We start from the raw sequence: 10,588 nt of genomic DNA on the forward strand, positions 1-10,588 counted from the left end.
CCGTTTTCTGGAGGGCATTGGGCTTTGTTATGGCCTAGAAAATTGTCTTTTTGCTGTAATTTTTCGTGTTCCATATGGTTGTCTATCATTTTGGATTACATGTGTGTCTAAAGCCTCACGTAATTATGAAATATCACTACACAAGATCTCAACGCTCTCCCCGATGTGACTCCGGTGACAGTTGAGAGACGACTGAGCCCTCAGTTTACATTACGCCGCTTTTATGGTGGAGGGGGGGGTGGGGTCTGGTAGGCAGGCAGGTCTGGTACATATATAGTACAACCTTGGTCTTTAAAGAAAGTGTACACTGATACTGATAGGCCTTATTTACCCCTAAACAAATTGGGCACAGAAAAAGTCTTCTTCTTTTAACCACATTAGAAAAGGTGGGACATTAGGTCTTCCATGGTTTACAGAAGAGAAGTCAAACCCTTCAGACATAGTTTTAGACATATATATTAGATTTCATTGTGAACATTTTGAAGTTATTTTATACTCTGTTTCAAAGTTCTTTTAGGTTTGTAACTTGCAATTAGCCTTTGGACATGGATTTTCAATAAACTTCTCATCAATCGACCAATCAGCGTAGACCAAAATGCCACAAATGGAACATGTTCTGTTCGAATGACGTCAGATCCATGTGACAAAACAATTTTCCAGAGACAGCATGTCATAATGGAGGTGCAATTTAAACTCCAAGTCAGAGATTTTGTCGAGTGGGATGTCCAGCGGTACCACCGTCCAGTTACTAGTAGCTACTAGAAGTAGCTAATAAGGGCGCATGGACAAATTTACGTGTTTGGCCACACCTTCAGGTGATATCTGTTGTCTCAACACAGTGAAGTTTCTTGAATAGTGGTTATTTGGACTATAAAAGCAGGCCTAGACCCCAAGCAGACCTTTTTCTCAGACCGGGTAGGTTTTTCCGCCTGTTGGACTGGATCGGTTTTTCCGTAAACCCATGTGGGTCGCGATCATGGGGGAGGGGGGCGGTTCGCCTCGGCTTTATATTTGATACAGGCTCCGGTCTAAAAAAAATAAATTGACGTTGGACCACCAGAACTCCGATACAGAAGAAGAAGAAAGAAATTACTTTTGTACTTGTAGGTGCCCGTATGTGCCACTGGCAATGTTTGGGAAGGAGTGGCGCGAACATGTCATGTTATCGCCTGTACTGCACAGGAGGCTAGTTGTAAATTTGTCTTCACTTTATTTGCATATCAATCAACAGGTTGTGTATATAAACCTGCTTTCCCCTCTGGTCTCTCAGTCACTGACGAAAGCTAGTGGATACTAGCTGAAACGTCTGACGTTTTCAAAATCATATCCAGTTGCTTGAGTAACTGTTTTTTGGCATAGTTGTAACACCTGTTCTTTGTCCTTGCTGGATCCTGGGATGTGCCACTTTTCCAAGAAGAACGGAAGGAGTGGGAGGATCATGTGATGTTAAGGGCGGGAAAACAATAAACGACCGTTTATTTGTACTTCATGTGCCCGTATGTGCCACTAATTTTCAAAAGGTACTGCTGATCCATCATTGAGATATGAGAGGTTTAATGTAATTTCTGGGCGGTACTATACCTGTACCTAATCTTCTTCTGGGTACGATATCCGACACTAACGTAAATGTAGCAACTAAAGTCCCTGTTACACATAGCCGAATATGGCCTCCCGAACACCCCCGACTATAGTTAGGACCAAGGTCGACTGGTAGTAAGTATTCGGCAGGTGCGGCAAACTGTTCTCTAAGCGCGGACCAACTCCCTCAGCATGTTACCTCTCTATTTGGCCGATTTCCACTCTTTCCAGCCGCCTCCCGAAGCCTCGTAGAGCACGGTGGGTAGAGGCTAACTAACACCCCGACTATGGTTAGGACCAAGGTCGACTGGTGCTAAGTATTCGGCGAGGTCGTCTACTGTTCGGCTACGCTATCAGACGGGGGGGGGCGGCAGTGTTGAATTGGCTTCGGTACAAGTGCATGTCAAGTCAGGTTTCTCTTCAGTTGCCAAATCAACTGGAATATTCAGCATGACCGTCGATCAAATAATTTTATTCTAAAGAAATTCGACAAAACACAGAGTTTGTAAACTTGTCATTGACTATTGATCCGAAAGGCTTTGGTGATGGAAGCCAAGGAAATAATCGTCATAATTTTTTGCACATTTGCAATTCTCATTGGTTTCTTTGGGTTACGTTCGATCCCCAGGACTTTTTGACAGGGTTGTTTTATTACTTGGAATTTTCTGTGCTACATATTACCCTTAAGCATGCGTGTCTACCCTTGGTTTCTTTGTGGGCTTAACCTTCCTTATGATTTACATATACTGATTCTTGTCACATTTTCCGAATTTATTCAGAGTCTAAATCATTACTACGCAATTTTCAAACTAAACAAAAAGTTCATTACACATCCCTCTACATTCAGAACACATCCCCTATAGTTCCTGGCTCAAATGAGGATTGAATTTAAATGTATGTTTTATACCTGCGACGTTGCAACTGACTAAACGGAGTGTGCCAAAAAGTTAAGTTGTCAGACATATGTTAATATTTTTAAAATCGTCCAAATACAGTCCTTTTCAAGGGATTTTGGGGCAATGTTACCTCAAAAAGAATGTCTAGAAAATGCCAGTACTTTTTAGCAGCCAATAAACCACTTGTGTTGACGCATGGACGGGACAGGACAACTCTTAAGCCAGCTATCAAGTCTTGCAGAGGAACGCCGTGAATGGAGGACTCTTGTTGAAGGCCACATTGTCCCGACGGCAGCCACGTGACTGGTGAGGTGAGGTGAGGTGAGAGGTGGATAATGAACCCAAAAGTGGGCGTAAACTCTGACGCTACTAACAGGGCATAAGTATAATCAGGCCCATGAGCCCAGACAACGGCTGTCAATCTTCATTATGAGAGATAGGATGATATACCTGGTCTGACTGTGGTGTTTGTTTAGCCATGTGGATTATAGGATGACTCATACAGCTACAATGTGCGCCGCCAGCCTTGTCGTGCTGGCCTGCGGCTGTTCCAACCGCCGTTTCGTGAGCAAAGAACTAGACACAGCCTGACTTTCCAAAACTGTGCCCAGAAGAGTAGCTGTTAATCATAGTGATTGACGGAAGCGTAGTACGATCTAGGAAGAATTGACGTTGAGCAACACAGTGCTACAATGTAGCTGCATTAGTATTAGACATAATTTCTATACAATTTTTCGCGGTCAGATTTTGCTAAGAAAGGCCCAGTTTTCAGTTTAGGAGGACAGAAGAATGTATGTATTTCTAAGATTTTCCCAAAAAGTGTGACCTTTCGCATGAATTAGCCTTTTATTGACCCCTAAATACTCCCTCGCTGGATGGACTGACCCACTTGGACAGGGGGTGAAAACTGGCATCATTTTAATATTTTGGCTGTAGCTCATTAAAACGCCGGAGTCGATCTTCCACTAATGGTATCAAAAGAAACCTGACAAATCCAGCTTTGCAGTGGGGGTAATGAACTTTTCATTAGAATTCCAAAGGAAAGTGCATTCATTGCCCCCCCCCAAACAACACCATGAGTAGGCTCCCCTACCAAAGGCAAAGTTAAGAAATGACACAACAAACGAAATTGCTTGTATTTTAGCTCTCCTATCCTGTGTTGATAAACTCTGGCAATGTAAGGAAACTACGATGGACATATAGGAAGATATATTTCTGTTAATTGTGTTTCCTGACTCCTGCAACAAAATGATATGTTTCCTCACCTGAACTGAGCTGTACACTTTGTCCTTGTCACTAGGCTAGAACTGATCATTGTGCTATTCCTCTTGAGTATCATACTCACTGCAGTTTCCGTTCACCAGAAAGGCGCTACATGTAATACGTTTGTTCTGCAACTATGTCATGTTTTCTTTGTCAGGCGTACATGTCTGTTAGTTGTGGACTGAGACAAATGATCAATAATAATAAAAAATTAGCCTACTTATTTAAGAAAAACGTACCACCTTCTTTCAGGAATACACACTCGTATACACCCATGCGAGCGCAAAAACACATGTTTCGTGACGCAATTATCTAAAAGACTGCGTAAACCTTTGTTGTTAAAGCAGATTTAAGATTGATGGCTGACCAGGTATCACCGTGCCATCCGGCGTCTGTACGGCTTAATTAGCCAGTTTACCACTGTGAATTAACGATTGTGGTTGGCCACATGCGCTGTGGTGTGAGCAGAGCGTAATTGGCCAATTAGCTGGGAGAGGCAAATTCGCCTAGTATACAGGCTGGCTCCTCGGCTCCAGGGCTAACAGGTCGCGGAGGTCATTTTATCGCGAACCCCCCCTCCCTTTGAAAATTTCTTACACTGAAACTGTCAAAGAAAATTTTCAGATACCAACATTTTATTGACACAAATGAATGGCAACTAAGAAAGGAGAGTTTAGAAAGGCAATTTTTACAACCTGCCCAAGAAGACGTCAGAGACGACCGCTTAAGTCTGGTCTTTGTTGACAGGTGTCGACACTTTAGACAGTATTCTTAATGCTTGTGTCAAGGACCAAACGCATCATTGTCACAGTCACATTGCTTAAATGGTCGTTATGTAGAGGTGGTCACTATTACAGCTTTGACTAGGTGGTTCTTATGTGAAGGTAAACAATAGGACAGGTTTGACTGCATATCAATGACCAGGTTGTCCTTATGTACCACAGGTTTTACTGCATAACATGTGGTATGTTTTTGAGTAGAAGGTGATATATAAGCAAATTTTGCTTCTTGCCCAATACTCAATAAATATATGTGAATAAATAAAAAAAGTACAAATACTTAGTTAGAATAGAATAGTACGAAAAGATTCTCAGACTGGTGGCTATGGTTATATTCTGCATTTGACGAGATTACAGATTACGTTTATGCCATGGTTGGAGGGAGAGGTCATTTGGGACGTCGCCAAGTAGGAACATTGCAAGGTTTGTATCTATTGTTCAACTCAGGGTAAAATCAGGGACAGATCACAAACGAGTTCACAAAAGGCATTACGGGTGTCACCCAAAAGCGTCTAAAGTACCACAACGCAGAATATCATTATGATATGATATGATATGATATCTAAGTATCCAATATAACCTACGAAGTATTTTACGTCTCGTTCTCCTATCAGATCGGTGGCATTTTGCTTGAGTTCCTCCCCCATTGCACAGTTGTTTTCGCCCCTTCAGGACATGTGAGGTAAAGGATATGTTCCTCAGGCCACATTTTCCAGATCTCCACACATCGTCCATATTTTACAAAACTTTGAAGTGGTGAATGTCAAAAGTGTAAATGACATTCTTTTTACATGTGTCCAAGGTATTCCCATATCAAATTTCAGGTAATTTGGAGCCTAAAATGTACATTTTTCCGAAAATAGCTAAAAGGCCCTACTTCACACAGTTCTAAAGTCACCTGAGTTAGTGCCGAATTCATTTTAGGTCATTTTAGGTCATTTTAGGTCATTTGGCTGAAAAATGGCAGAGTTGAACCCCTTCAAAGAAGTGGCAGGAGGGCGGGAGGAGGAGAAAAAGAAGGAGAAACATGAGAGAAAGCAATACATAAAAAATAGCCTGCCTGTTTTATAAAAATACAGTGTCTTGAAATATGTTATATTGTCTGTATATGTAGCGCCTCCTGTGGTCTTGTCGTGGACCTGCAGGGCTACTACACCATTCAAACCTTCAAACTTTTGTGCGATTCTTTATGCTGACATATTCTTCGCTGACTATTTTCCAAACGTCTGTGGCCTGAGAACTCCACCGTCTGGTACGTCGGGCTGCATTAATTTTACACGTACAGAAGACACCCAGACACCGGCTGTACAAGATGTGGTTCTCTCGTCTAGTCGTGCTGACTGCAGTTCTACAGTGGTCTGTTGGGATAGGGGAAGATCTTACTGATCAGTTTAGCCTGTCACTGTGCAAGATATGGGAGGAGTGCGTTAAAACAGGTAGGGATTATCAATAGCTGTCTGTGATGTCTGATTAAAGGTGTACCATAAGGCTTGTAAGAAACAAAGGTGATATTCCGATATCAGGTTATTAGTCCACACTTTATGATAAGCACGTGCGCAGGTCTAAGATATGACATGTTTGCAGATATGTTCTCCATCAAAATGAAATAACTGAACGTATATATCTTAAGCATTAAGTATAGGTGTTTCTCCCAAACACTAAAAGGTGTACCATGTGGGATTCAATCGTTTCATAAGGCTTGTAAAAAAGCAAAGGTGATATTCCAATATCAGGTTATTAGTCCACACATAATGATACATGCCTGCGCAGGCCTAAGATATGACATATTTGTAGATAAATCATACAACAAAGTTCAGAAATAAAGTTGTTATACTAGTTCGTTGTCACTTATCTTTTATTTTCTAGAATTAAGGAAAATAATCACAAGATGCAGTTTTTTTTATTATGTTAGAAAGTTAGCCACAGACACCTTGTATTCTATAATTCAAGTTAAAGTGGCAGATTCCGGCTTATTTCTTAATCATATTATCCCTCTCAGCACTGGTTTGAAGAGCGTTCCAGTGCTGAAAGGACGTCAGTACTCGTGTTCCAGAGCTTAAGATTTGAAAGCACTGGTGTTCCAGTGCTGAACTGTCCCCGAGCACTGGTAAAATCCAGTGCGGAAGGCGTGGCTTTTGTATATGAGCACTCGATCCCAGTGCTGACTGCGTTTTCAGCACTGGGTAACCAGTGCTGAGAACCCCTCTGCCGCCATTCTGCCGCGCGTTGAGCACTGGTAACCGAGTGCTGACAGGATTCTGGCACTGGAACACCAGTGCTGAAATCCTGAAACCGAGTGCTGAGACAACGTTCAGCACTGGAACACCAGTGGTGAGGGCGCTTCAGCACTGGGAAAAGGCCGTTCAGCACTGGAACACCAGTGCTCGGCTCTCGTCGGCACTGGACGTCCAGTGCTGACGCCGTTTTGTCCATTGAATCAGCACTGGAACACCAGTGCGGAAGGCGTGGCTTTCGTATTATTCGTATCTTGAGCATTAAATATGTGTTTCTCCCGACCACTACGTTTATAAATATGATTTTTTCCATGTCATTTTTGTCTAACTGACGAGTGCAACCAGACTTCAGAAGTCTTTGTAATGGTGTAGAATAACTCACGCTGAAAGAAATTTTGCGCTTTTCTACCATTCAGTAAGTTATAATGTAGTTACGTTGATAATATGTTTTCTGTAGTTAAAGTCGCTGAAGCCGGGGAAATTTAGCCTCTACCAGGCATCGAGAGGCGGCTGGAAATAGTAGAAATCGGCCAAATAAGAGAGATAGCATGCCAGGGGAGTTGGTCTGTTGGGAGAGAACAGTTTGCCACTCCCAAAGCGAGCTCCGTATAAATAGGGATTAGACGGATTTATCTAGAAAATAGTTAGAGGGAAATAATCTGCATTCGCTTGCAAACACCGTCTTCTTCTGGGGCCGTCGTGGTATGACCCCATGCGGTGGTCACTGTACTGCAGCCTCTTCTCTGAAATCTTAGACACAACAGATGCCAGGCAATAAACAAGATTTCACTGTTAGGAAACCCAGTTTACAAAATTTTTATACATATTTTTATATCAATGTACTGCAAATGATCGGATAATCAACTATGACTTTGTAATCCTCTAACTGTACCGCACTATTTTGTTACTTCTCCTGAGTTCTTGAACCGCGGATGAATACCTGTGATCTGCGGTCGCTAGAAGTCAGTTCAGACGAGACGCTGTGCAGCGCAAGAGTCCGAACTGAAGGCTTCGTGAGTTCGCAGCTTTGTTGGCTCTAAGGCGCTATTTTCTGAGAAATCCGGTACCAGATTCAGCTTCAAGGCCAGGTTTTCATCTGAGATCCGTTTCAGGTACGTAGGAAAAGCTGCAACAGCAGAGTAGACCAAAGAACGCGGTGTGTTTGTAATACAGACTGAGTGATGGAAATTTTGAAGTTTTGTGCACATGTGACGCTTCTTTACCGGTTTCATACCGGCTATGTAGAGCTATAGAGTGCTTCAGAACTGCTTCTCGAACAACTTGATGTAAACATGATGTTCTTTCGTCCGATTGTCACAATATTTCCTCGCAGTAACAAAGATCTTGGGGGTAAATATTCAGAATCGGGTTTTATCCACTACCACCCAACATCTGGTTCCCATCACGTACGATTTGCGTAGGGGTCAGGGGCGGTTCATTAATGTTTTGGCAGGATCTTTTGATGCCCTGCTCCCAATGAGTTCTCCAACTCACTGTGTAAGGGAATGTTCACTAATGTTGTTCATGTTTCATGCTCTGGTAGACCAACCGTGTCAGGGGAGGTTCACTAATGTTGTTCATGCTCATTGTTTCATGCTCTGGTAGACCAACCGTGTCAGGGGAGGTTCACTAATGTTTTGTAGGTCCTCTATTTTGATAATATGCTCTGCAAGCTCAACTATGTGTTTACCAGTTTTAAAAAACTGCAACATTGTTTTTCATGTACTTTTTATTGATTGACCTTAGCCTCGGAGGCTCCTCCCCCTAGGCACGGCGACTGTCGCAGGGCTTCTCTTGCTTGCAGTCTTTTACATCAGCCTTACCTAACGTGACGGGGTGTTTTGCGCGCCAACCTGCCCCTGCGCGACTCGTACCGCCACTATTTGCGATTGCTCCCCATGTAAAACATAACAGTTGATCGCCATTTTTGATTGGAATCAGCCGCCGGCAAATCTGCCGCTACTTTTCTGATAAACTATTTCTATGGATCAGAGACATAGTGGCACATTTGCAAGTAGCTGATTCGGTGCGCGGCTGGCCAAGATGGCGGCCACTCGGCGTATAAATACACGGGGAGCGATCGCAAATAGTGGCGGTACGAGTCGCGCAGGGGCCGGTTGACGCGCACAACACGTTAGGTGAGGCTGTTAGGAATCCGGGGACGTGCAAACTTCGGTCTCAAAGTGTTCCGGCACGGTAAAACGCATGTTTGTTCATTTGGCCCAATGCACCGCTCCGCGACTGTTGTTAGGGCTAATGTAAAAGACTGCAAGCAAGAGAAGCCCTGCAACAGTCGCCGCGGCTACCTCCCCCAAGACGAAGTCATAGTCACATACTAAGTACTCAGACTGACAATCATTACCTCCATGAAAATTAGAGGTATTGTTTTTTGTCTGTGTGTCGGACATTTGCAACCAGCATAACTTTTGAATCTTTGGGTGGATTGTTTGATATTTCGTAGGTTGGTAGGTGTTTGGGAGTCAAAGGTCAAGGTCGATTTGGGGGAACGGGTTTTCTGCGCGTGAAAAACTTGCGCGTGAAAAATAAAGGCCCTGAAATATGTCAGAAAATATGCAGTACCAAATTCTTATGCAGTAAAATGTGAACCTGTGGTATAATTTTCCATCTGTAACTCAAAATTTTTGTTGGAAATTTTAAGTTCCTTGGGAATAGGTTAATTTGCATATTTTCCATAAAATCTGAACATTTGAAAAAAAACTTGAATTTGTAAGAAATACATGGAAAAGTTACTACTATAAGGTTTAGGATGGAAAAATGTAACAATCTGAAGCTTTTCTCCATTCTAGAAGCTTGCTTTCATATTTTAGCAAACAAATTCTTTCACGCGCAAATTTCAACCTTTTTTCCGCGTGAAAACTTAACTTTTAAAAATCACTTAAAATCACTGAAATATTGATAAAATACGGCTATGTAGTCTAGAATGCAACAAAATGATGTTCAATTCTATTTTATGTGTTTTTTCCAACTTTTAAGCTTAAAACAGCAAAAAGTTTTTAAAGTCCCTTGGGAATTGGCTAATTTGCATATCTTCACGCGCAAATTTTTCACGCGCACAAAACCCCATCTCGATTTGGGCCTCCTAGTACTGCACATTGGTACTGCAGCAGAACTTTTCTTGTCAGTTATAAGTGGTGTGGGTTTGGCCCCCTAGCAGCCTGTTCTGGAACTGCAGGAGGGGGTTCTGGCGAAATCTTTCAGAGCAGATAAATTCACATAGGAACAATGTATTTTTATGATTTTTGGTATGTCGGTAGCTTAGACAGAGATCTACACTATAGGATGATGACTTCATTTGCATAATTAATGAGGAAATTTTGGAATTCCAGTGTTTTACAACATTTTGACGTTGGTGGTTGGTTTTGCCACAACATGTTTGATAATGCTTCAATAATGACCTACAACAAATGCAACCCCCCTGAAAAAGGCTGTATAACAAATCAGCTGTTTTCTCTGATCTTTTACAGAAGTCATTTGGGCTGTTATCACCATCATGGCAACAAGTGGAGTCGGCTCTGATGACGTGGAAAGCAGTTTGGAAGGGGAGGTCGGCGGTGGCATGGTGACTGCAAAACCCTTCAGGTGTGAGGAGTGCAGCAGGCAGTTCAGTCATCTGGGTCATCTCAAGACACACATGCGGACTCACACAGGTGAGAAACCCTACAGGTGTGAGGAGTGTAGCAAGCAGTTCAGTCGTCTGGGTCATCTTAAGACTCACATGCGGACTCACACAGGTGAGAAACCCTACAGGTGTGAGGAGTGTAGCAAGCAGTTCAGTCAGCTGGGTGATCTAAAAACACACATGCGGACTCACACTGGT

This window comes from Branchiostoma belcheri, unplaced genomic scaffold (assembly GCF_001625305.1).
Source record: "Branchiostoma belcheri isolate BF01 breed outbred unplaced genomic scaffold, Haploidv18h27 scaffold303, whole genome shotgun sequence".
NCBI classification, from domain to species: Eukaryota; Metazoa; Chordata; class Leptocardii; order Amphioxiformes; family Branchiostomatidae; genus Branchiostoma; species Branchiostoma belcheri.